The sequence below is a fragment of the Vulpes lagopus genome, chromosome 1 (genome assembly GCF_018345385.1).
Source record: "Vulpes lagopus strain Blue_001 chromosome 1, ASM1834538v1, whole genome shotgun sequence".
Lineage (NCBI taxonomy): Eukaryota > Metazoa > Chordata > Mammalia > Carnivora > Canidae > Vulpes > Vulpes lagopus.
Genome location: NC_054824.1, coordinates 28,612,965 through 28,635,546, shown reverse-complemented (window position 1 = coordinate 28,635,546; position 22,582 = coordinate 28,612,965). Strand labels below are relative to the sequence as shown.

Below are 22,582 nucleotides of genomic sequence, written 5' to 3'. Positions count from 1 at the left end.
CATCAACATCCTTTAAGCCCTTCCTGAGTTATTTTTCCTCTGTAGCTCTTACTGCGACTGCAGACCCTGCGCATCTCCCGTATTTCCGTGTCCTGGGTGCCTCCTAACGGGAATGTAAGCTGCAGGAGGTGGTACCCCCAGCGCCCAGTGCAAGGTCGGGCGTGGAGCGCGGACTCAGCAAATGTTTCCTGGGAGGGAGGAGTGAGCTACGTCTGCTAACTCGAAACTACTCTTGGTCCAGTCCTATCCTTTCGAGGCCCTGTTGGGGGGACATTTCCACGGTCCGTTTCCTCCAGCGCCCAGAAGCAGAGGGAAGAAGTGAATTGAGGTAATTTTAGCAGCTCGCGAGGGAGGACCCCTTGGCCTTAGTGAACTTGCACCCGACGCGGAGGCTCTCGCATAGACCTCTCCCCTGCGTGCCGCCCCGCTCCTCCTGGCTCAGCTCATTAGTCAAAATTGGCCCGAGGGACCCGCCGCGGAGCTGGGGCGGGTAAAGAACCGCGGGTTCCTCTTCCCTCCAGACGGCGAGGGGCCGCCGAGCAGGGCGCGGCGCTGCACGGCAAGCCCGGGGCTCCGCAGGCGGCCCCCGCGCCCCTCGCCGCCCGGGCTGCGGGCCGGGAGCGCGCGTCCCCGCCGCATCGCGGCGCCTGGAGCAGCTCGCCGAGGCCCGGGCGGCCGGAGGAGGTGGAGGTGGAGGTGGAGGTGGGGCGGGGGCGGCGCTCAGGCCCCTCGGAGGAGCCAGGTAACCGCGGGCGGGACGGGGCGCCCAGGGCCACGCAAGCCGAGGCGCGGGGGTCTGGGGGGCTCGGGGGGCTCGGGGGAAGGCAGTCGGGCTCCAGCGGGTTTGGCGGGGGTTTTTAGTCGGGGGGGGTGTTTGGGAGGACGGCATCGGCAAGGGGGCAGCCGGGTTTTGAGGGTGCCCGGGCGCAGGGGTGAGACCCCGTGCAGAGCATCCAAGTTCGAGAGCTCCCCGGCAGCCCGCGGACGCCGGCGTCCCGCCCGCGGCGTCCGGAGGGGCAGGGCGCGCTGCAGCGGGGGCGGAGCGGGGCGCTCGGGCGGGTTCCCTGCCCTGGGCTGCTGGAGGGCCCGGGGACACCTTCTCCCCCCGGTGAGAAAACTTCCCGCGCCCTGGCCCGCCTGCCACGGCTGCGCCCTCCGACGGAGCCCCTCTGGGCGCGGGCGCCCTGCGCATCCAAGGGCGAACGCGCGGCCGCCCGGGCCCGGGGTGCGCGCCCCCCGCGGGGCGCAGGGTTCCCAGGATCCGTGCGGGCCTGTCGGTTCGTTCCTTTCGTTTGCACTAGGGAGCCTGCCTGCGGGTCGTCTTGCGGATTGGAGGGAGACAGCGGTTTCGGTTTTCTTCCTGTTCCATGCTTTCCGCGTAATTAATTGAGGAAGACAAAAGGTGGCCTCCTTGGAAACTTGTTCTGAGGCTTTGTGGTTTCCGCAGCGGTGTAGAGGACTGAGGAATCCCAGCTATTACTCAGGATTTAAAATCATGACAAAAGGAAACATTTAGTGGTGTCCGGAAAGCAAAGGGGACGCGCGGGGTGGGGTGGGGTGGGGTGGGGGTGGGGGACTGTCCATGCTACTCCAGGGAAAAGCAGCACACTTCCATATAGATGAATCCTCATGAAAGCCCCAAAGGTAAGTGGTAGTGTTTCCAGTTTGCACATGGAAAAAAAAAAAAAAAAAGCAACTTAGGTTGAGGTATAAGAGAAGTTACCCAACCCAATCCCCCAGTCAATAGTGGGGTGCGGGGGCCTGAGAACTAGGACTGTGAGGCCAGTGGCCCTCAGCTACATCAGGTGGGGTGCATTACCGAGAATGCAGGCAGGAAAGTGGTCTGGACCTGCCAAGGGTAGGGTCCCGAATGGGAGAGGCTTCCACGAGCTGGGGTGCCCACGTCAAGGAATTAGGCTCTGGTCAGGAAGATCATCCCGTGTTTGCGGAAGATGAGACGATATCAACAGGTACAGGAGAAGGCAGGGTTGCCCCCGGTTTATTTCTCGCTGGGAGCAAAGAAATAAGACCCCTTTAAGAGGTCTTGAAACCCGACTGGGCTGGCTTGCTCAACGTCCAAATAACAGGCATCCGAAAGCAGTGGGAGTGGTCACAGCCACCTTTGAGCTGGCTTGGTAGAGGAGCACCGAGCCAGACTTTTCAAAACAGACAAACGTTGGATCCTGGCAACGTTCCAGAACAGCTTTGTAAAGGAGAAAGCTCAAGACCTCCTAGGAAAGGATTTGCAAAGACCATTTATGCCAAACTAACTTCTTTCCCTTTTCTAGCAATTTACCCGGTTGCCGGTTGGGACACGCCATATCCATCGTTTTTCAAATGTGGGTTATGAATGTAGTGAGTTGCACCAGCCTTTTTTTTTTTTTTTTTTGAAAACATGACATTAAATAGAAGGGAGGAGAACACGCCAGAGTGCGTTATATATGCAAGGGAGAATATTGTTTTGTGAAATAGGAGTCAGCGTATTCTGTGTTGTTTATCCTGCTCCCTCTGCAGAGGTGTGCATACTTACCTCTGGCTGCCCCCACTGATCCTTCTGGCTAACGCCACTCTGGTGGGAGTCACCTTTTACTGTGCAAATTATACCATCTATGCATTCTAGAAAATGTAGCCTTCCTCCTCTTCCGTTCTCTAGGCCTGATAATTTGCCAATCAGAATTCCTCTGAATCCTTTATTTTTGGCCTCTTATTTATTTTTTTGAAGCGTTTAATTCCAGTTAGCATACAGGGTTATCTCAGTTTTAGGAGTACAATGTAGTGATTCCACAATTCCATACGTCACCCAGTGCTCATCACAACAGGTGCACTCCTTAATCCCTATCACCTGTTTCACCAATCCCCCACCCATCCCCTCTGGTAACCCGCAATTTGTTCTCTATAGTTAATAGTTAACAGTCTGTTTCTTGGTTTGCCTCTCTTTATCCCTTTGCTCATTTGTTTTGTTTCTTAAATTCCACATATAAGTAAAATCATATGGTATTTGTCTTTCTCTGACAGACTTACTTGGCTTGGCATAATACTCTCTAGTTCAGGGATCCCTGGGTGGCGCAGCGGCTTGGCGCCTGCCTTTGGCTCAGGGCGCGATCCTGGAGACCTGGGATCGAATCCCACATCAGGCTCCCGGTGCATGGAGCCTGCTTCTCCCTCTGCCTGTGTCTCTGCCTCTCTCTCTCTCTCTGTGACTATCATAAAAAAAAAAAAAAAAAAAAAAAACGCTTTAAATACTCTCTAGTTCATCCATATAGTCGCAAATGGCAAGATTTCATTTTTCTTACGCTAATATTCCATTGTTTATAAACACTGCTGCTGCTTTATCCATTCATCAGTCGATGGACATTTGTGCTCTTTCCATAATTTGGCTATTGTTGATAATGCCGCTATAAACATTGGGGTGCATGTATCCCTCTGAATTATTGTTTTTGTGTTCTTTGGGTAAATACCAAATAACGTAATGACTAAATTGTAGTAAATTTTAAAGCTAAATTTTAGCTTTCTTGGGAAGCTCCATACTGTTTGCCACAGTGGCTGCACCAGTTTGCATTCCCACCAACAGGGTGAGCAGGTTCCCCTTTCTCCACATCCTCACCAACACCTGTTTTGTTTCATGTGTTGTTGATTTTAGTCACACCTCACAGGTGTGAGATATTTCATTGTATTGACTTGCAGTTGATAAGTGATGTTAAGCATCTATTCATGCGTCTGTTGACCATCTGGATGTCTTCTTTGGAAGAATGTCTATTCATGTCTTCTGCCCATTAAGTGTATTATTTGTTTTTTGAATATTGAGGTTTATAAGTTCTTCATGTATTTTGTTGACTAGCCTTTTATCTGATATGTCATTTGCAAATATCTTCTCCCATTCCACAGGTTTCCTTTTAGTTTTGTTGATGGTTTCCTTTGCTGTGCAGAAGCTTTTTATTTTGATGTAATCCCAATTGTATATTTTGTTTGCTTTGCTTCAAGGGACCTATCTAGAAAAGGTTGCTACAGCCAGTGTCAGAGAAATTATTGCCTATGATCTCTTCAAGGATTTTTATGGTTTCAGGTCTCTCATTTAGGTCTGTAATCCATTTTGAGTTTATCTTTGTGTATGGTGTAAAAGAATGGTCCAGTTTCATTCTTTTGCATGTTGCTGTCCAGTTTTCCCAGCACCAGTTATTGAAGAGACTGTTTTTTTCCCCCATTGCATATTCTTGCCTGCTTTGTTGGAGATTGACCATATAATTGTGGGTTCATTTCTGTGTTTTCTATTCTGCTCTATTGATGTATGTATCTGTTTTTGTGCCAGTACCATACTGTTTTGATTACTACAGCTTAGTAATATAACTTGAAGTCCAGAATTGTGATGCCTCCAGCTTTGCATTTCTTTTCAATATTGAATTGACATTCTGGGTCTTTAGTTAATAGTTTAACATTTGTTCTTCCAATCAATGACTATGGACAGTCTTTCCATTTCTTTGAATCATCTTCAGTCTCTTTCATCAGTGTTTTGTAGTTTTCAGAGTATAGCTCTTTGGTTAGGTTTATTCATAAACCAGACCATTCCTGGCTATCTATTTTTGGTGCAATTGTAAATACGACTGTTTTCTTAATTTCTCTTTCTGCTGCTTCATTCTTAGTGTATAGAAATGTAACAGATTTCTGTATATTAATTTTGTATCCTGTAACTTTACTGAATTCATTTATGAATTCTAGTAGTTTTTTGGTGGAGTCTTTCAGGTTTTCTATATAGAGTATCATGTCATCCATGAATAGTGAAAATTTTACTTCTAGTCAATTAGGATGCCTCTTTATTTCTTTTAGTTGTCTGACTGCTGAGGCTGAGATTTCAAGTACTGTATTGAATAAAAATGGTAAGAGTGGACCTCTTTGTCTTGTTCCTGACCTTAGGGGAAAAGCTCTCACTTTTTCCCTATTTAGGATCATATTAACTGTGGAGTTTTCATATATGGCCTTTATTATGTTGAGGTATGTTCCCTCTAAACCTACTTTGTTGAGTTTTTATCATGAGTAGATGTTGTACTTGTCAAATGCTTTATCTGCATCGATTCAAATGATTATGTGGTTCTTGTCTTTTATTAATGTGATATATCCTGTTGACTTGCAAATATTGAACCATGCTTGCAACCCAGGAAAAAAAATCCCATGATTTATTTTTTAAAATGTTTTAAAAATAATTTATTCATGAGAGACACATAGAGGCAGAGACACAGGCAGAGGGAGAAGCAGGGTCCATGCAGAGAGCCTGACGTGGGACTCAATCCTGAGACCCCAGGATTAAGCCCTGAGCTGAAGGCAGATGCCCAACCGCTGAGTCACCCAGGCGTCCCCCATGATTTTTTTTTTAATTTTTATTTTTTAAAAAATATTTTATTTTTTTAAATTTTTATTTATTTATGATAGTCACAGAGAGAGAGAGAGAGAGAGAGAGGCAGAGACACAGGCAGAGGGAGAAGCAGGCTCCATGCATCGGGAGCCCGACGTGGGATTCGATCCCGGGTCTCCAGGATCGCGCCCTGGGCCAAAGGCAGGCACTAAACCGCTGCACCACCCAGGGATTCCTGATTTTTTTTTTTTTTTAATGTATTGTTGGATTTGATCTGCTAAAAGTATTTTATTGAGGATTTTTGTGTCTGTTCACCAGAGGTATTGGCCTATAGTTCTCTTTTTTGTGTGTGGTATCTTTATCTGGTTTTGATATCAAGGTAATGCTGGCTTCATAGAATAAATTTGCAAATTTTCCTTCCATTTCTATTTTTTGGAATAGTTTGAGAATAATAAGTATTAGCTCTTCCTCAAATGTTTGATAAAGTTCGCCTGTGAAGCCGTCTGGCCCAAGACTTTTGTTGGGGTTTTTTTGACTAATTCAATTTCTTTGCTGATTATCAGTCTCTTCAAATTTCTATTTCTTCCTGTTTCAGTTTTGTAGTTTGTATATTTCTACAAACTTGTCCATTTCTTCTAGGTTGTCTAATTTGTTGGCATATAGTTTTTCATAATTCTTTTATAATTGTATTTCTGTGGCATTGATTGTGATTTCTCCTCTCATTTGTAATTTTATTTATTTGAGTCTTTTTTTCTTGGTAAGTCTCGCTAGGGGTTTATCAATTTTCTTGATTTTTTTTTTTTTTCAAAGAACTAGCTCCTGGTTTCATTGATTTATTCTATTTTGTTTTCAGTTTCTATATCATTTATTTCTGCTCTAATCTTTATTGTTTTCTTCCTTTTGTTGGTTTTAGGCTTCCTTTTTTTCTTTTTCTAGCTCCTGTAGGTGTAAGAAGAGGTTTTTATTTGAGACTTTTCTTCTTCAGATAGCCCTGTATTGTGTACTTTCCTCCTAGGACTACTTTTTCTGCATCCCAAAGGTTTTGGACCATTGTGTTCTTATTTTCATTTGTTTCCATGTATTTTTTAAATTTCTCTTTTTAATTTCCTGGTTGACCCATTCATTATTTAGTAGCATATAATTTAACCTCCATGTATTTGTGGTCTTTCCAGATTTTTTTTCCTTGTGGTTGACTTTTAGTTTCATAGTGTTGTGGTCAGAAAAGGGGCATGGTATGACTTTGATCTTCTTGTATTTGTTGAGACTGGGTTTATAGCCTAATATGTGATCCCTTCCAGAGAATGTTTATTTTTGACCTAATAATGTTTTTAGTGTGACAATGACTTGGCTCAATGCTTCCTAATGCACAGTCTCCTTTACTATTCACAGCTAGGTGGCTGTGGCTATTTACATTTTGCAAAGAGGGGTTCCCCAAACTAGGGGCATACAAATAATTCATCACTGGTCCCTGCCCCCCATTATGGATCATCCAAAGTGTGTCCTGCCTTTGCAGAAGCATTTTACAAAGTCTCATACTATCCCTGAGGATAAAGTCGGGGAAGAGAGGATGTACAACAAGGCTCTGTCCCTGTCCCTGCACCTCTTTGATATTATTCACTGGGAGAAAGACATAGAGGGGACATACATCCGAGATGTGGCAACTCTAAATCTGGGAGGGTACTCTACGAGGCACATTTTATATCTGGACAAGAGATAATAGTACAGAAGGTTGAGCTCACAGAAGGTTGAAGTTATAGTCCTGTATTTAGGTTCATAGTCAATTTAAAAAGTAAAAGATGGATTGGCCTCCTGAGTAGCAATTCATGTGAAAAAAAAAATTCCAGGGATTTCAATGCCCCCCCTCCCCCCCAGCTCTGAATGGACCATCATGTGAAGTAGCTGCTCAATAGCAAACTTAGGTTGCACTGACAAGGACAGACCTTTACTTGTAGACATTTGTGTGAAGCTTATTACGTGCCAAGCATATTTATGAGTGTTTTGCAGCTTTATCTCAATCCCTGTAACAAGCCCATGAAGTAGGGAATATAATCACCATTCTCATTTAACAGATAAAGAAGTTGAAGCACAGAAGGATTAAGTAATTTGCCTAAGATTACATAGCCAATAAGTAGTAGAGCAGGATTAGAACCTGAGCCCATAATCACTATGATCTACCTGACTGAATCAAGGGAGCCCAGGGTCCTTCCACCATAGCATCGCCTTCTGGTGGCCCCTTAGTAGAGGACAGAAATTAACTTTGCAGCATCAGAGGAAGGTAACCTAGATGATGAGGGTCTGAAGACTAGGCCATATGAGGAACAGTGAGTGTTTAACCTGCCGGAGAGGAGCTCTGGCCAGTTATAAGGCCACTCCTCAGATATCTGAAGAAGAGGAAATGGGTTTGTTCCCAGTGTCCGATCAAGCCAATGCTGGGTGATCTTGTGTCAGGAGTGGGGGAGGATTCTTCACCAGTGAGGTAGTATTGACTTTTATATCTCTGAATGCCCCTTTCAATGGTTGAATTCCTCAACTTAACTAGATATGTAAGAGTAAAATACACTTTAAAAATAATTGGGAATTAATAATCTATCCTAAACATTTACGTGTGTGTATATATAAAGTACTGAATTCAAGTTTTGACTGAGCCACACATTCAGATTATGTGAAAATCAAAAGGAAAGTGCTAGACCCCCCCCCCCCCCCCCCAAGTAGAAACTTTAATGTAGATATTTGAGAACTTTTTGTTAGGGCAAGAGATGCCAGAGGATTTCCAGGTGGGACCATGTGGGAGAGGACTGGCCTGGGGCCACTGTAAATTCAGCGCAAGAGTGGGACACCCTAGCAGCTAGATTTTCCAGAAATTCAGAGGCTAAGGTAAGAGTGAGCAGTCAGTCAGCTGAAGGAAAATGAATATCACTAAAGCACGCATACACAGTATGTGCAAAGACAGTTAATACAATCCTGTACTACTTTGATCTTGGTGGGGTGAGAAACTGGCTGGCAGTTGGACATTAGGTAGAAAAAAAGAAAAGAGGTCAACTTTCCCTCAATCCCTGCAGGAGACCAACATGCAGCAGGACCTAGCTGGCATAGGGCAGGACATTTTGTTTCCAGACTGCACATTTGAATTCTTTTGGGAGTTGTAAGTGGTTGCTTGAGCAGAAAAGTCATAAGATCTACTCAAGTGTTCATCTGAGAACAGGGAGGGTAAATCCATTGAATCCATATTAAAAGGGCAATGGAAGAGAATAATAAATTTGACATTTGATCAGGTCCCATAGTTGTGCCAGCTCAGAAGATGGATTATATATGCTTGGTTTGAACTAGTGAAGAGTAATAATCTGTTTGCTTGATGTTACATGTATTTTAGACGTGGAGGTAGAAACACTTAGAAAAGGAAATATTTACTTGCCTACAGCTCAAGGGAGTCAGGCTCAGAAGACTGGCTCATCAAATAAAAACACAATAAATACTTAAGAGAAAATACTCCATGAGATTATCAGAGTTCTCAAGTGTACATTAATTAGTCTATTGTTCATGGTTGAAAGCAACTTTTGCGCATGATTACCATATTCCCCAAAGTCATGACTTATCTTTAGATATTCTGTAGCAAATAAAAAGGAAGAAAATTGTTTTTCTGTAGGGAGTCTAGGTTTATGGGACATGTTCTGGGTTTTATTTTGGAGACCAACTTTCAGGCAGGATGATCATGATATTTTTGGCTTATCTCAGGGTGCAAAGTGATTTTTCTTTCTGACTGGAGAATAAGAAATGCTTAGTCCGAGATGTGGTTTATGTATACAATGGAATATTACTCAGCCATTAGAAACGACAAATACCCACCATTTGCTTCGATGTGGATGGAACTGGAGGGTATTATGCTGAGTGAAATAAGTCAATCAGAGAAGGACAAACATTATATGGTCTCATTCATTTGGGGAATATAAAAAATAGTGAAAGGGAATAAAGGGGAAAGGAGAAAAAATAAGTGGGAAATATCAGAAAGGGAGAGAGAACATGAAAGACTCCTAACTCTGGGAAACGAACTAGGGGTGGTGGAAGGGGAGGTGGGCTGGGGGTGGGGGTTGGCTGGGTGGCAGGCACTGAGGGGGGCACTTGACGGGATGAGCACTGGGTGTTATTCTGTATGCTGACAAATTGAACACCAATAAAAAATAAATTTATTTTAAAAAAAGAAATGCTTAGTCCTATTAGAAAGAAGAGAAAGTCTACATTTTTTACTTCTCCTTCCTTGCAAACATGATTCTTTTATCCATTATGGTGTTGCTGAGATGTGAAGTAAAAAAGCAGAAGTTGAGCATCTTTTTATGGGATGCTAAAATTATGGCTATTAAAGTCTGGGTAGAATTGTTGTTTGTGTCTCTGTTACCAAGATCTATGGGATTTTCACTTGACTAGAGAACATTAATAAATTGTATAACCCTTCAAGTGCAAATAATTTATAAGCTTCAAATAGTTATCCTCCCCAAAGGTGCCTTCGTTTTCCTCATGTCCTTGAGAATAGCAAAAACAACAATTAAAGGCAAAGGTGGGGCAGCCTGAGGGAGCTGCTTCCTACAGGTCAGCTCTACAGTTGCCTAGTTGATCAAGAAAGACTTCTTTCTTCAAGATAAGTGAGGATATGTGGGTGTATACAGCACCTGTCTTTCTATAAACCTTTGTGCAGATTTTCCCCCAAAATATCATTCTCTTGTGAAGAAAAAAAAAAGGGGGAAAGAAACAGATGAAGACCTAAGATCTGGAAACTGTATCCTGTAAACTGCCATATATTCCTACCAGGGCTCCACTAAGATCTCCATTAAGTTACTTCAACAGGAGAGGATGATTAACCCACATTTCTGGGATGCTGAAGCAGAGGCCAGGGCAACCAGAACCAAGTATGTGTTCATCTTGAACATTCCTTCATTTGATATTTGCAGTTTACTCTATAACATATCTGTACATATTTAATATAAAAAATCCTCTTTCAAGGCTTCTCTTAAAAGTGATGATCCAGGTATGTTCTAAGATGGGGGGGCTGACATCCCCAGTACCTAGGAAGGCAGAGCAGGGAACTGACTTTCTGACCCTTGCTGTGCTGGCTTGGTCCGGCTCTCTTCTGACCAGCCCCTCCCTGCAGATGAGGAGCCTGGAGCCTGCCTGGCCTTGCTCTCCCAGACTACGGTTGGCATTCAATTTGGGATTGTACTAGGTTGGCAGTGGGTGTGGTAGCTGGAGAAACTGAAGAGACCCATATCCTAGTTTAAGAATCCAAGATCGAGGAGGATAAGATGATCATTAGAAAATGTAGCCTTCCTGTGGCTCTGTCTGGAGCTCTGCTTTAGTTTACATTTCTGTTTCTGTGGAATGGGGATTGAAACACCTGGTCCTTCTTTTGGCTTGTTTTGTCAAAAGAATGATTCAGCTCAGGGCTGTAAGGAACAGTGAGTGCTGTTTGGAGGCAGATAGCATGAGCAATAAATACAACACAGGCTTGTTTGCTAGATCATCCTCAAAGTGATTTAAGATATGGTCAGTCTCATTCTCCTTAGCCCTATTATGCCAAGTGTTTCAACAACTCCAGTAATTAAAATGGAAAGGATGGTTGTTTCCCTAGTACTGTTAAAATGGTAATTCACCTGGCTGTGATGTTTTATAATAGCAGCTCTATAAATTGGCAAGAGAATTCAGCGACAGGCAAAGTCTGATCCTGAGGGAGTCTGATTTATAATCTCATTATCTGAGAGATTCTGGTAATCCATGGGATGGGATTTGAAGGAAGGGAGACAGTCCTCTTGGGCTTGGGCAGGACTCTGTGGGTGAAATGGTGACTGAGCACTACTCTCAAAGGATGGCAGGAGTCCCAAGTGGGGGTAGATGACAGTCCACGCTGGCAAGTGGAATAGAGTAGGCAAGGTCTCAGAGGGACTGTCTTTGAGCTCTCTCCCACCTGGCTCCTGTGCTATAGTGAGTCTCCCTTTTGTGATGAACCTGTTCACCTGTTGCCTACTTGTGTCATCGGATTTTTGTGTCACACCTTAATCTCCCCATGTGCATATTTGAAGGGCTGACATTTAACAGGAGAGTTCGGTTTCAAATACAAGCCCAAATTCTTTGAGGGCACAGGCCTTGGCTTTTCAACGTCCACTAAATCTTTCATGGTTGAGCTCATAGTGTTTAAAATATCCTCAGTGGGCTGAATTGACCCAAACTAGTTTTAGCATGTGCAAAACTAGTGAGTGCTCTTTCTTCCTGAAGGAACGTCAGAAATGTATTTGTTGAAGATGGCATATAGTGGGGCAGATTAATGACATTTTGAAAATGGTTTTCTTTCCAGAAATATATTTGTTTTTTAGGTACAGTAAAAGTGGTTGGTATAAAGCAAGTCATTTTTAATGGGCTTTCTAGGACAGTTTTTATCTAATTAATCAAAGCTGTATTAGTTCACTATGGCTGTCATAACAAAATACCAAAGACTGAGTTGCTTACACATCAGAAATTTATTTTCATACGGTTCTGGAGATTAGAAGTCCAAGATCAAGGTGTCAAGGCTGGTTTCCCCTGTGAACTAAGGGAAAGATCTGTTCTGGGCCGTTTTCCTTGCTTTGTAAGTGGCCATCCATTGGTCCTTCTCGTGGTTTTCCCTTTGTGCACAAGTGGCCTTGGTGTCTCTGTGTGTCCTTATCACTTCCTGTAAGAACACCAGTCAGATTGAATTAGGGCCTAGCCTGATGCCTTCATTTTAACTTACTTTTGTAAAGACCCTGTCTTAAAATATAGCCACATTCTGAGGTATGGGAGGTTTTAGGGCTACAGCATTTCAATTTTAGAGGGACACAGCTCAGCCTGTGACAGCACCATATCCATACTGCACTCTGTATATACACACACAGGCACGCATACACAGTTTTTACAAATAGACACACATCGTTGACTTTGTGCCACAAATGGGAAGCAACTGGGTATTAAGTTACAGAATCATTGATTCTGTAGAAAAGCAATCTTACATTGTCCCTTTCAGTCCTTTCCTTTGGTTTCAGAGAGAATGAACATGTAAGCCATTTTAGTCAGCTATCACGTGAATGCAGGGGACAGAGGCGATGTAATGCACACCCACGTAAGAGTATCTGCTTGCTATGAAGATGTGGATGTCAGACTGCTAACTTTCCTTTCTTGCAGAGGACCACTGTTACTGCGAGGTTATCTCTTCCTCACTTAGAAGGTGCTTAAAATGACTTTTTGTTTATGGGATGCTAATTGTCTCAAAAAATTTTCCTTATTTGGCAAAAAAAAAAAAAAAAAAAAAAAAAAATGTTGGGCAGTTCTGTTTTCCAAGGCCAGGAATTCTAGCTGGTCTCCAAAAAACATTCCCCCAGGGCCTTGAGCTAGTTTTAGGAGATTATGTGCCTCCTCATTGTGACTTTATTTTTTTAAGACTTACCTATATGAGAAAGGGAGAGAGCGCGTGTGTGCAAGCTATGGGCAAAGACAGAGGCTGAGGGAGAGAATCCTCAAGCAGACAGTGTCAGACACCGGGCTTGATCTCAGGATCCTGAGGTTAGGACCTGAGCCAAAAATCAAGAGCCAGGGCAGCCCGGGTGGCTCAGCGGTTTAGCGCCGCCTTCAGCCCAGGGCGTGATCCTGGAGACCTAGGATCAAGTCCCACATTGGGCTCCCTGCATGGAGCCTGCTTCTCCCTCTGCCTGTCTCTGCCTCTCTCTCTGTGTGTGTCTCTCATGAATACGTAAATAAAATCTTTAAAAAAAAAACAAAAAACAAAATCAAAAGCCAGATGTTTAACCTACTGAGCCACCTGGGTGTCTTGTCCTCTCTGCGACTTTAAAGGTAATCCACAAGAATGCTCTGGAAGCTTTGGAATGATAATATGTAAGGGACTTCTGCTGAAATGAGGTTGGCTAATCACAGGGACAGCAGAAGGTGAAGCTGGTCAGAAGGAGAGCTTGGATAAAGAAGCTGTGGTCTATGTATACAATGGAATATTACTCAGCCATTAGAAACGACAAATACCCACCATTTGCTTCCACGTGGATGGAACTGGAGGGTATTATGCTGAGTGAAGTAAGTCAGTCGGAGAAGGACAAACAGTGTATGTTCTCATTCATTTGGGGAATATAAATAATAGTGAAAGGGAATATAAAGGAAGGGAAAAGAAATGTTGGGAAATATCAGGAAGGGAGACAGAACATAAAGACTCCTAACTCGGGGAAACGAACTAGGGGTGGTGGAAGGGGAGGAGGGCGGGGGTGGGGGTGAATGGGTGACGGGCACTGAGGTGGACACTTGACGGGATGAGCACTGGGTGTTTTTCTGTATGTTGGTAAATTGAACACCAATAAAAATTAATTTTTAAAAAAAAAAAAAAAGGAGAGCTTGGGAAGCAGTCAGTGGATTTCCAGGCCTGGCGGAGGTAAGGGGACCGCAGCTAGGGCAGCACCAGTATTCTCACAGCTGCCCAGGGCTCTCTCCGACACGGAGAAGGAGGATTCCTCCCAACCGAGACAGAATATTCCTTTTACCTGGAAAGGAATCACCACAGGGTCTCTTGAAAAGAGCAAAGCCAAATACAACTTGAAGGTTGGCCATAGAAGAAGGACCCACATGGGGGAGGGGTGCCTGGAAGTCCCCAGGTGGGATATTTTGCTTTGGAGAGCTCTCAATTACATTTCCCTCAGGTACACTGGGTGGAAAGTGCTGATTTTTATTATTTTCTTATGAGAAAAATTTTTAGAACTTTAAAAAATGTTGGTAAAATGTATATAATATAAAATTCACATTGTTGTGCAACCATCGCTACTGTCTCCAGAACCTTTTCATCATCTCAAACTGAAACTCTGAATCCACTCAACAGTAACTTCCATCCCCTGTTTCTCCCAGCCCTCAGCATCCACCCTTCAACTTTCTGTCTCTCCAAATAGGAGTACTCTGGGTACCTCATATAAGGGCAATTATGCAATATTTGTCCTCGTATGCCCAGCTTATTTCACTTAGCATAATGTTTTGAGGATTCATCCACATTGTAGCATGTGTCATAATTTCTTTTTAAGGCTGGATAATATCCCACTGCGTGTATGTACTACATTTTGATTATCCATTCATCTGCCAATCTACATTTGGATTGCTTCCAGCTTGTGGCTATTGTGAGTAATGCTGCTGTGGACCTCAGTGTACAAATATCTGTTGGAGTCTCTGCTTTCAATTCTTTGGGGAATATTCCCAGAGGCAAAATTGCCAGATTATAAAGTATTCATGTCTAAATTTTTGAGGAGCCGCATTACTGCCTTTGATAGCAGCCGCAACACTTTGCATTCCCACCAACAACACACAAGGGTCCCAATTTCTCTACATCCTTGCTAACACTTATATTTTGTTTTTTGTTTTTTTCTGTAGAACAGATATCCTATGAGTGTGAAGGGATATCTCATTGTGAAGCCCTGCTTTTTGATAGTTTTTTTTTTTTTTTTTTTTTTTTTTTTAGTGATTTTTAACTTTTTAAAAAGATTTTACTTAGCATGAGTGGGGAGGAGGGGCAGGAGAAGCAGACTCCCTGCTGAGCAGGGAGCCCAACATGAGACTTGATCCCAGGATCCTCGGATCAGGACCTGAGCCAAAGGCAGATGCTTATCTGACTTAGCCACCCAGGTACCCAACCTTAGTAAAAGCACCTATTTTTTCTGAAGGCTCAGGAATAGACCAAAAATAAATAGACAATATTGAGGACTTGAGAAAACCTGCTGTAATAGAGTGGCCAAGCTTGGGATTCCACCGATATGCTCAAAATTCCTAGAATTTCTCGAAGTCCACACCAAGGAAAGCAAGGTGTGTAGAAAGAGGTAGGAGTTAAACTTCTGGCATTTCTGGGGCAAAGATCCCAACCCATCATAGGTACGGCCTACAGCAGGACAAACATGTTGGGATATAGGACATACAGCATGGCATCTTGACACTCGTGTAGTGGAGTAAAGGAGCAGAGCCCTGTTTTATTATGTGACTCTTTTGCCCTAATTCCACAGTCATCCTTAATCTTTGGATCTTTAGAGTTTGTTTTGGAGATCATGTGAAGCACTTGCTCTGGTCTGCTTGGCCATTTTATTCCTCATTGTAGTTCACCAAATTGATGCTGTGGTTATAAATCATTCTCCTATGCTTGGTCAGTGTGACTCAGTTCATTATCTTTCTCATCCCTGGAGGACTGGGAAAACGCAGCTTCCTTAATCTTAAGAGCTGGGGCTGAGGTGTGGTTGCTAGGAGCTGTGTGCCTGCCACCCCCACGTCTATCTCTGAGCCATGCCTCGTCTCTTTTTGGGAAATTCGTTCCAGATGGAGGCATCTTGGCTTCCTTATGGGGTGTTTTTCTCCCCCTGTGTGAGTATGATGTTCTTCTCACTGTCCAGCTGAAGTTTCTGTTTGAATGGGAGAATTCTGTTCTCAGGTTAAGGGTCGAGTAAGAGAATGAAAGAAGATAATTCTGTGGCTTCTCCACAGAATGAGAAATGAGTTCAACAAGTATTTATTGCATTTCCTCTATGAACCAGGCCTTGTGTGGGTTGCTGGAAATACAGGGGAGCAAAGCAGAAGAGGCTCTGCCCTGTTGGTGCTTACGGAAAAGAGACCAGCGTGAAGAGAAGGGCACTGTGAACTGGTCCGCACAGTCCCAGCACAGGCTGTTCTATGGTGTAATGCAAAGATCTCTTACCATCCCCAAAGAGCTCAAGGATAGTCTTTGTATCCCAGCACCTGGTAGTTCATGCAGTAACCATTTGCTGGACTGAACTAGGGAGTCTGACAGAGTCAGGAAATGATAACTCTAAAAAAAATTACTTTCTAGTCTACCAACTACTATGTGGCTGCCCAGGGCATAAGTGGAGGAGGTAGATTTAAGAGTCTAAACCACTGTCCTCTTGGAGGCACCCACTGATGGAAGAAGGAAGCCCACCTGTTATTTAAGCATCTCTCCATTTCAGATGGTGACTGAATATTTATCTGCACAAAATATAAAGTCCTGTGTCTAGCTTTGGAAGTCGTTCTTCTATCAGCATTGATTCTGATTTTAATTCCGAGGTAGTCTCCAGGCCTGGGAACACTGTCCATTCCATGCTTTGCTCCTGGAACAAGTTGCTACTGTGAGGCAGAGATGTGAGGATAGACAGGAAGAAGATGCATCCAGAATTTCTCTGCCAAATGTCAGTCATCACATTTTTGAAGTCTGCTGGGTAACTGAGTATGTTCTAGGAAATACTGAGGAATAGCATAAAACTTGGTAGTGTAGAGACCTTTGGGAATATGTCCATTTGAGAAGGGAACAGGTGCATGTGTATGTATATTTGTGTGTGAGTGTGTGATATCTCTAGGATGACCTAAGTGGCCAGAGATTCAGAATTCAAAAGTAAGATGCACGCTCAAGTCAAAAGACAGTAGTTAGGAGGAGAAGACTTCAAAGTCCCAGAAGCAAAAAAAAAAAAAACAAAGTCCCAGAAGCAAGACCTCTTCAGCTGGAAGAAACAAAAATCCACACTCCGTGAAAGAAGTTGCTGATTTAAAATGGGTTCACAGAAAAGGAATCTGCAAACTTGAGAATTAAAGTGACGAGTCCAAACAGAAGGTAGTGGCTCACACAGAATCTATAAAAAGGAAAAGTAAACTGGGGGGAAACGTCTGCAGTTTTTTTAAGCACTGCCCTGGGAGGAGACCACAGAGGCTCCAATTTTAGAAGGTAAAGCATAATTCCTTGCTGGGATGTGTTGCCTTATGGAAATGCTTTAGGAATACTCAGGGGCTCTGATGAATCTGACTCATAAGCTTGCAGACTCTCATCTGATCTCTGTGTGGTCCTACTCACTGAGATGCAGGTCAACTGAGTGCACCAATAGTCTTCACTTGGGGCCTCATCACATCTCTGTGCAATGAGAGAATTAAGCTTCTAAAGATACCATTCAGAAGATCTGACCTTGGGCTCCTTAGCCACGAGAGTGCAGCCTAACCAGGCTTTACTTTTGGTTTCTGAAATGCCTTTGCTTGGAGAGACCAAGGATGATGGCTTAAGAGAGTGACTTCTCTGTGTTTTGCTGGGGAAGTTTGTTCTTAGGAATAGAAGGGAGAAAGAGATGAGAACAGATAACCAATGAGACCTGGATAGAACAGAACAGAGATTGCATCCTGGGTGGTAGGCCCACTACTGGAGTTTGGAGATTAAAGAAAAGAAGATAGTACACAATTGGGAATTTTGACCTCAAATCTGAATGGGTCATTCGGTCTTCCTCCAGACATGCTGGTTACTATGGGCTTCCCATCTGTGGCACTGGTCAGAAGCTTTTTGGAGTACCTTTCTGGCTAGGCTGCCGTGTGTGTGTACGTGTGCGCTCATTTTGTAGGGTTTATAGGCATCTTTTGGATCTCCTTAATGTTCTAGTCCTGTGACTGTATTGGTAGCCACTGGGAAAACACTTTTGCTGATGTTTACGCTTTAATATGGAAATCAAGGTCCAACTTCAAGAAAATAGCCCTGTTGGCATGCCTACCGAGCATGGCCCTCCAAGGAGATGGATGAAGAGCCTTTATTCTCTCCACAGGTATCTTCCCAGTTTGAAGGTGGTGGAGAGAGTTGCTTGACCTGTCTTTAAGAAGGACACAGTGTGCCCAGGAGTGGTGTAGGAAGCTGGATTGGAGGAAGAAAGATGGGGTAACTGGGAGGAATGAGAGTGTTGGAAATGTGTACGGGAGAAGGGGTGATGCTTATAAGGCCTTGAGAGCTGTCTGGGGGCTGCTAGCCATGCTTTCTCAGTTTGGGTTTGAGATCTTCCTCCCTCCTCCAGGTCTATATAAATTGGCCTAAACTACCACATGTGCACCTGGAATAAGTAAGCTTCCTTCTCAGGTGTGGCTTAAAGGCTCAGTTATAATTTTTCACTATTGTTGTTGGCAGGAGTGTTTGCAGCTGCTTGGTCTCTCGGCTGCTGGGCTGCTCTAGGAAGCTTGCTTAGGATGCATTTCCTCTGGAAGAAGTTGTTTTTCATGATGCTAATATTATGAAGAAATCTGACATTAAGGACATCTGGGGAGGGTGTGCTCAGGAGCAGCAGAGGCATAGAAGGCAGCCTCATCGCTGAGCCCTGCATATCCTGTTTGCTGTGTTCTGGAGAGAGCAGCTGTTTGCTTTCAGCACCCCGGTGAGCAAGCCTTGGCTCCAGGCTGCCTCTCCCACACTGGGTGTTGTGGCCCAGATATTTTCACTGTAGTGGAAATATCAGACTCTGAGGGCCACAGTCCAGAGGTGCTGGCACTTCAGATGGTGAGACAGTGCCAGCCTCTGTTTCTGCAAAACTCCAACAGGCAACTCTGAGCTTCAGAAATGGGCAGTGTACAAAATCCTGCCAGACTACAGTCTTCTGTTTGTTTCATGCCCTTGTATGTTTGATGGCCCAAGCCAATGAATTTGAGACTTGGATGAAAAATGTTGTCCCATGGGCTTTCTCAAGGGTGCTAGGTGACTGCTTGAGGGGGTAGGGGCAGAGATGCTGTCCTCCAAACCCAACTTTGGGATTCAAGAACCTAGATGAAATAGCTGGTGACCCCACCCCCTGTTATCTAAAGGCTACCAAAGTGATGGCCACTCTGGGAGAGGCTGTCTAGCATTTCATTCTTCTTCCCTGGAGAACCTGTGATAAGACTGGCTCTGCTCTTCACTCCTCTCATCTCCAGGCATTTGTCAGCACTTTGCTTCTCTCTTAAAGGATGGACTTTCCACTTTCAGGATCTTTGCACATGTGCCTTTCATTACCCTTTGATCTGTAGCCATCCCTAAATAGTTCATTTAGGTCAACAGGAATGGTGTAAGGGAGAGTAAAAGAAGGAATGACAAAATCCTTTCTCTGTGGTGAATGAAGCATTGAGATTTCTGGATATCTGATGTTTTGTACAGACATAGTCTATTTGCTAGTTCCTGGCCAGCCCTGTGAGGGTGGCTGGAATGCTTCTTTCTAACTTGAGAGAGTAGCAGGGAGGCCTGCTGGGCACATCGGCCTGGGCAGGCACAGGGGTCACTGCTAGGTACAGATGTGGAGAACAGCTTATACAGAGAATGTAAAACCCTCCCCTCTTTATTTCCTTCATTGTTTTATGTACTTTTTGCTATTTTTCCATTATCTATTTCAATACTAGATGAAGTCTAGCGCCTCCCTCTGCTCTGCTTATTACACTGCCTGTAATACCTGACTTCCAATAAAAATGAGATGGTCAAACCGACTTCATATTACTTTCCTTAAAAACTAGGAGAGATTATTACCATATTTTTGACTTGTTGGAACAGCAGGAATCCCATGATGGACATATTTCTCATTAAAACTTTTAAAGCATCTAAATGAATGCCTTTTGAGTTATTTTTTATTATAATTTTATTCATTTTCAATGAACCACATGGTGAATTTAATATGAATTGGCTGACGGGGAAGTTGGTGATGCTTGAAGAAGAAGACTAGGCTTTTCTGTGTCAGACTAGCATTTAATAATAGTGCTGGCTGCTATGTGTTGACCTTAACTGGGTGCTGACTACCCATACTTCACGTAATATCACATTTAATCTTTACAGTAACTCCATGAAATGGGTAGTTATCATCATCATTTTCCTGATGAGAAAATTGAAGCTTGGATTTTTTACCCCCATTGTTCTAGAGGAGGGCTGGCAAACTTTTTCTATAAAATAACAGAAAGTAAATGTTTTGAGCTTTTTGGACCATACTATCTCTGTTGCCACTACACAGCTCTGCTGTTATAATACTAGAGAAACCATAAAAAACTACAAAAACAAGGGTAGCTGTGTTCCAATAAAACTTTATTTATGGACTCCAATATTTGAATTTCGTAAAAATTTTTTATGTCACAAAATATTATTTAAAAATTGTTTTCCAGGAGTGCCTGGGTAGCTCAGTCAGTTAAGCATCCAACTCTTGATTTCAGCTCAGGTCATGATCTCAGGGTTGTAAGATCGAGCCCAACATTAGGCTCTGCACTGAGCGTGGAGCCTGTTTAAGATTCTCTCTCTCCCTCTGCCCCTTCCCCCATGCTCACATATGAGCTCTCTAAAAAAAGTTATTTTCCAATCATGAAAAATTATAAAAAAACATTCTTCACTTGGAGGTTGTACAAAAATAGGTGGTGGGCCAGATTTGTAGAGAAGAATAAGCAGGCAAGGAGGAATGGGATAGGATGGGCTGGTAAAGGCACACTCTTACCAGAGGGAAGAGCATGTGAGCAGGGAACACAGAGCATGACGTCTCTGAGGAACTGCAGGGAATGTGAGCACAGTTTGGTAGCATATGAGGCAAGATAAGAGGAGACAGCAAGACCCAAGTCATGACCAGGTAGGACCTTTCAAAGATTTTGGACTTTGTCCTTAGAGCAATGGGAAGCCATTGAAAAATATTAACCAAAGAAGTGACAAAGGCAATTTTTTTTTCTTTTTTATTTTTTTATTTTTATTTTTATTATTTTTTTTAATTTTTATTTATTTATGATAGTCACAGAGAGAGAGAGAGAGAGGCAGAGACACAGGCAGAGGGAGAAGCAGGCTCCATGCACCGGGAGCCCGATGTGGGATTCGATCCCGGGTCTCCAGGATCGCGCCCTGGGCCAAAGGCAAGCGCCAAACCACTGCGCCACCCAGGGATCCCTTTTTTTTCTTTTTTAAATTACTGGCTGAGGGGCAGCCCGGGTGGCTCAGGGGTTTAGTGCCACCTTCAGCCCAGGGCATGATCCTGGAGACCCAGGATCGAGTCCCACGTCGGGCTCCCTGCATGGAGCCTGCTTCTCCCTGTGCCCCCCCCCCCCCTATCTCTCTCTCTCTCTCTCTCTCTCTCCCTCCCTCCCTCCCTCCCTCTCCCACTCTCCCCCCTCTCCCTCCCTCCCTCATGAATGAATGAATGAATAAATAAATAAATAAATAAAATCTAATGACTAACTAACTGGCTGATAGGTGAAGAGTGGATCACAATTGGTCAGTAAGAACAGAAGCAGAAAAACCAGTTAGGCAGCTGGAGAAGGGGGATGATGATGGTGTCTACTAGTAACGGTAGCCAGAACCATTTCCTAGCAACACATCAAATGGCGGTAGAACACATATGAAAACTCTGGTCCTCTGTCTTCAAATCTCATGTCTTCCCTGCATGGCGTGAAATTCTTAACAGTCTCAAATGGACATTATGTATATCTGAATCTACCATTTATCTCTGAATCCTAAAACTGAAGAGCTACTCTTCCCTGACGCACAATTCTCCTCTTCTGGAGGAAGTGCTCATAAATGAGGATAATGTTTCTTGGGTTTGAGTTATTAATTTTCATTTCCTGAGGAAATTTATTTCATCAAGGGAAATAATCCCTTGTTCAAATAATAAAAAGACCAAAGACAATACTGTGGTAATGATTTTATGTTATTTTTGTGCTGATGTTAGAAAGGTTACCGAATACTTCGTTGAAGGTCAGCTTTTCTTAAAATTTGTGTACCTTTCTTTTCCAAAATAGAAGTGGTACATTCTCTTTTACTTTTGCAGGAATTATTTGTCTGGTTGGGCACTCACAGTGACATTCCGGTTTTGATACTAGCATATATCTCTGGATCAGAGCACACTATCCTTTGAACAATATGATGCTGAGGGGTTGGAGTTTGTTTCTGTGGAGTCCAGGACTGGGGATTAAGGAAGAAAGGAAAAAGGAAAGATGAGACACAGGCCTTTGGGCGGAGGAGTGATAGTGATTTTGCCTCAACTTCTCTATAGGTTGTGACCCAGAGGTAGTAGTGGGTGATACTGACCCAAGGTAGGTGGAAGAAAGGGAACTTCAGAAAGTTATTAGGGATGAGAACCAGTGGTTATGACTTCTCAGTGAATGTTGGTTTGGGCTGATTTTTCATTTCAAATTTTCCCTTATATTACTGCTATTTGTTACTTTGTGTTCTTTCCTCCAATATAAAGCAAGATCTGTGGAGTCCGTGTCTGTATTTTAAGCATCTTCTCCCATTTCATAATCTACAGTGTTTTACACACAGTGGATGCTCAATATTGAACATTGGCTCTGTTGATTTGTCACCTTTGTCATTCATGCTGCACAGTGCAATCTCTTGTCTCAAGGGCATCAGAGTTTTTAAATCTAAAATCATCACAAAGGAGACACTCAGCGTATCCTGAAAGTAGGACAAATTTTGGGAATAAGCAGTAGGCAAGATTCAGGCTT

At 43.5% G+C, this 22,582-nt stretch overlaps 1 protein-coding gene across 2 annotated transcripts in view; it reads left to right on the top strand.

Annotated features, from left to right (window-relative positions):
* Nucleotides 1–207: 207 nt before the first annotated feature.
* MRAP2 (melanocortin 2 receptor accessory protein 2) overlaps nucleotides 208–22,582 on the top strand; it is a 49,152-nt gene continuing 26,777 nt past the window's right edge. The window contains exon 1 of one of the 2 annotated variants that reach the window (XM_041765108.1): nucleotides 208–328. The gene's annotated coding sequence lies outside the window, so the exon portion shown is untranslated. Of the gene's footprint in view, nucleotides 329–715; nucleotides 743–22,582 lie in introns of those variants that run through there. The other variant, XM_041765118.1, reaches the window with a different exon arrangement.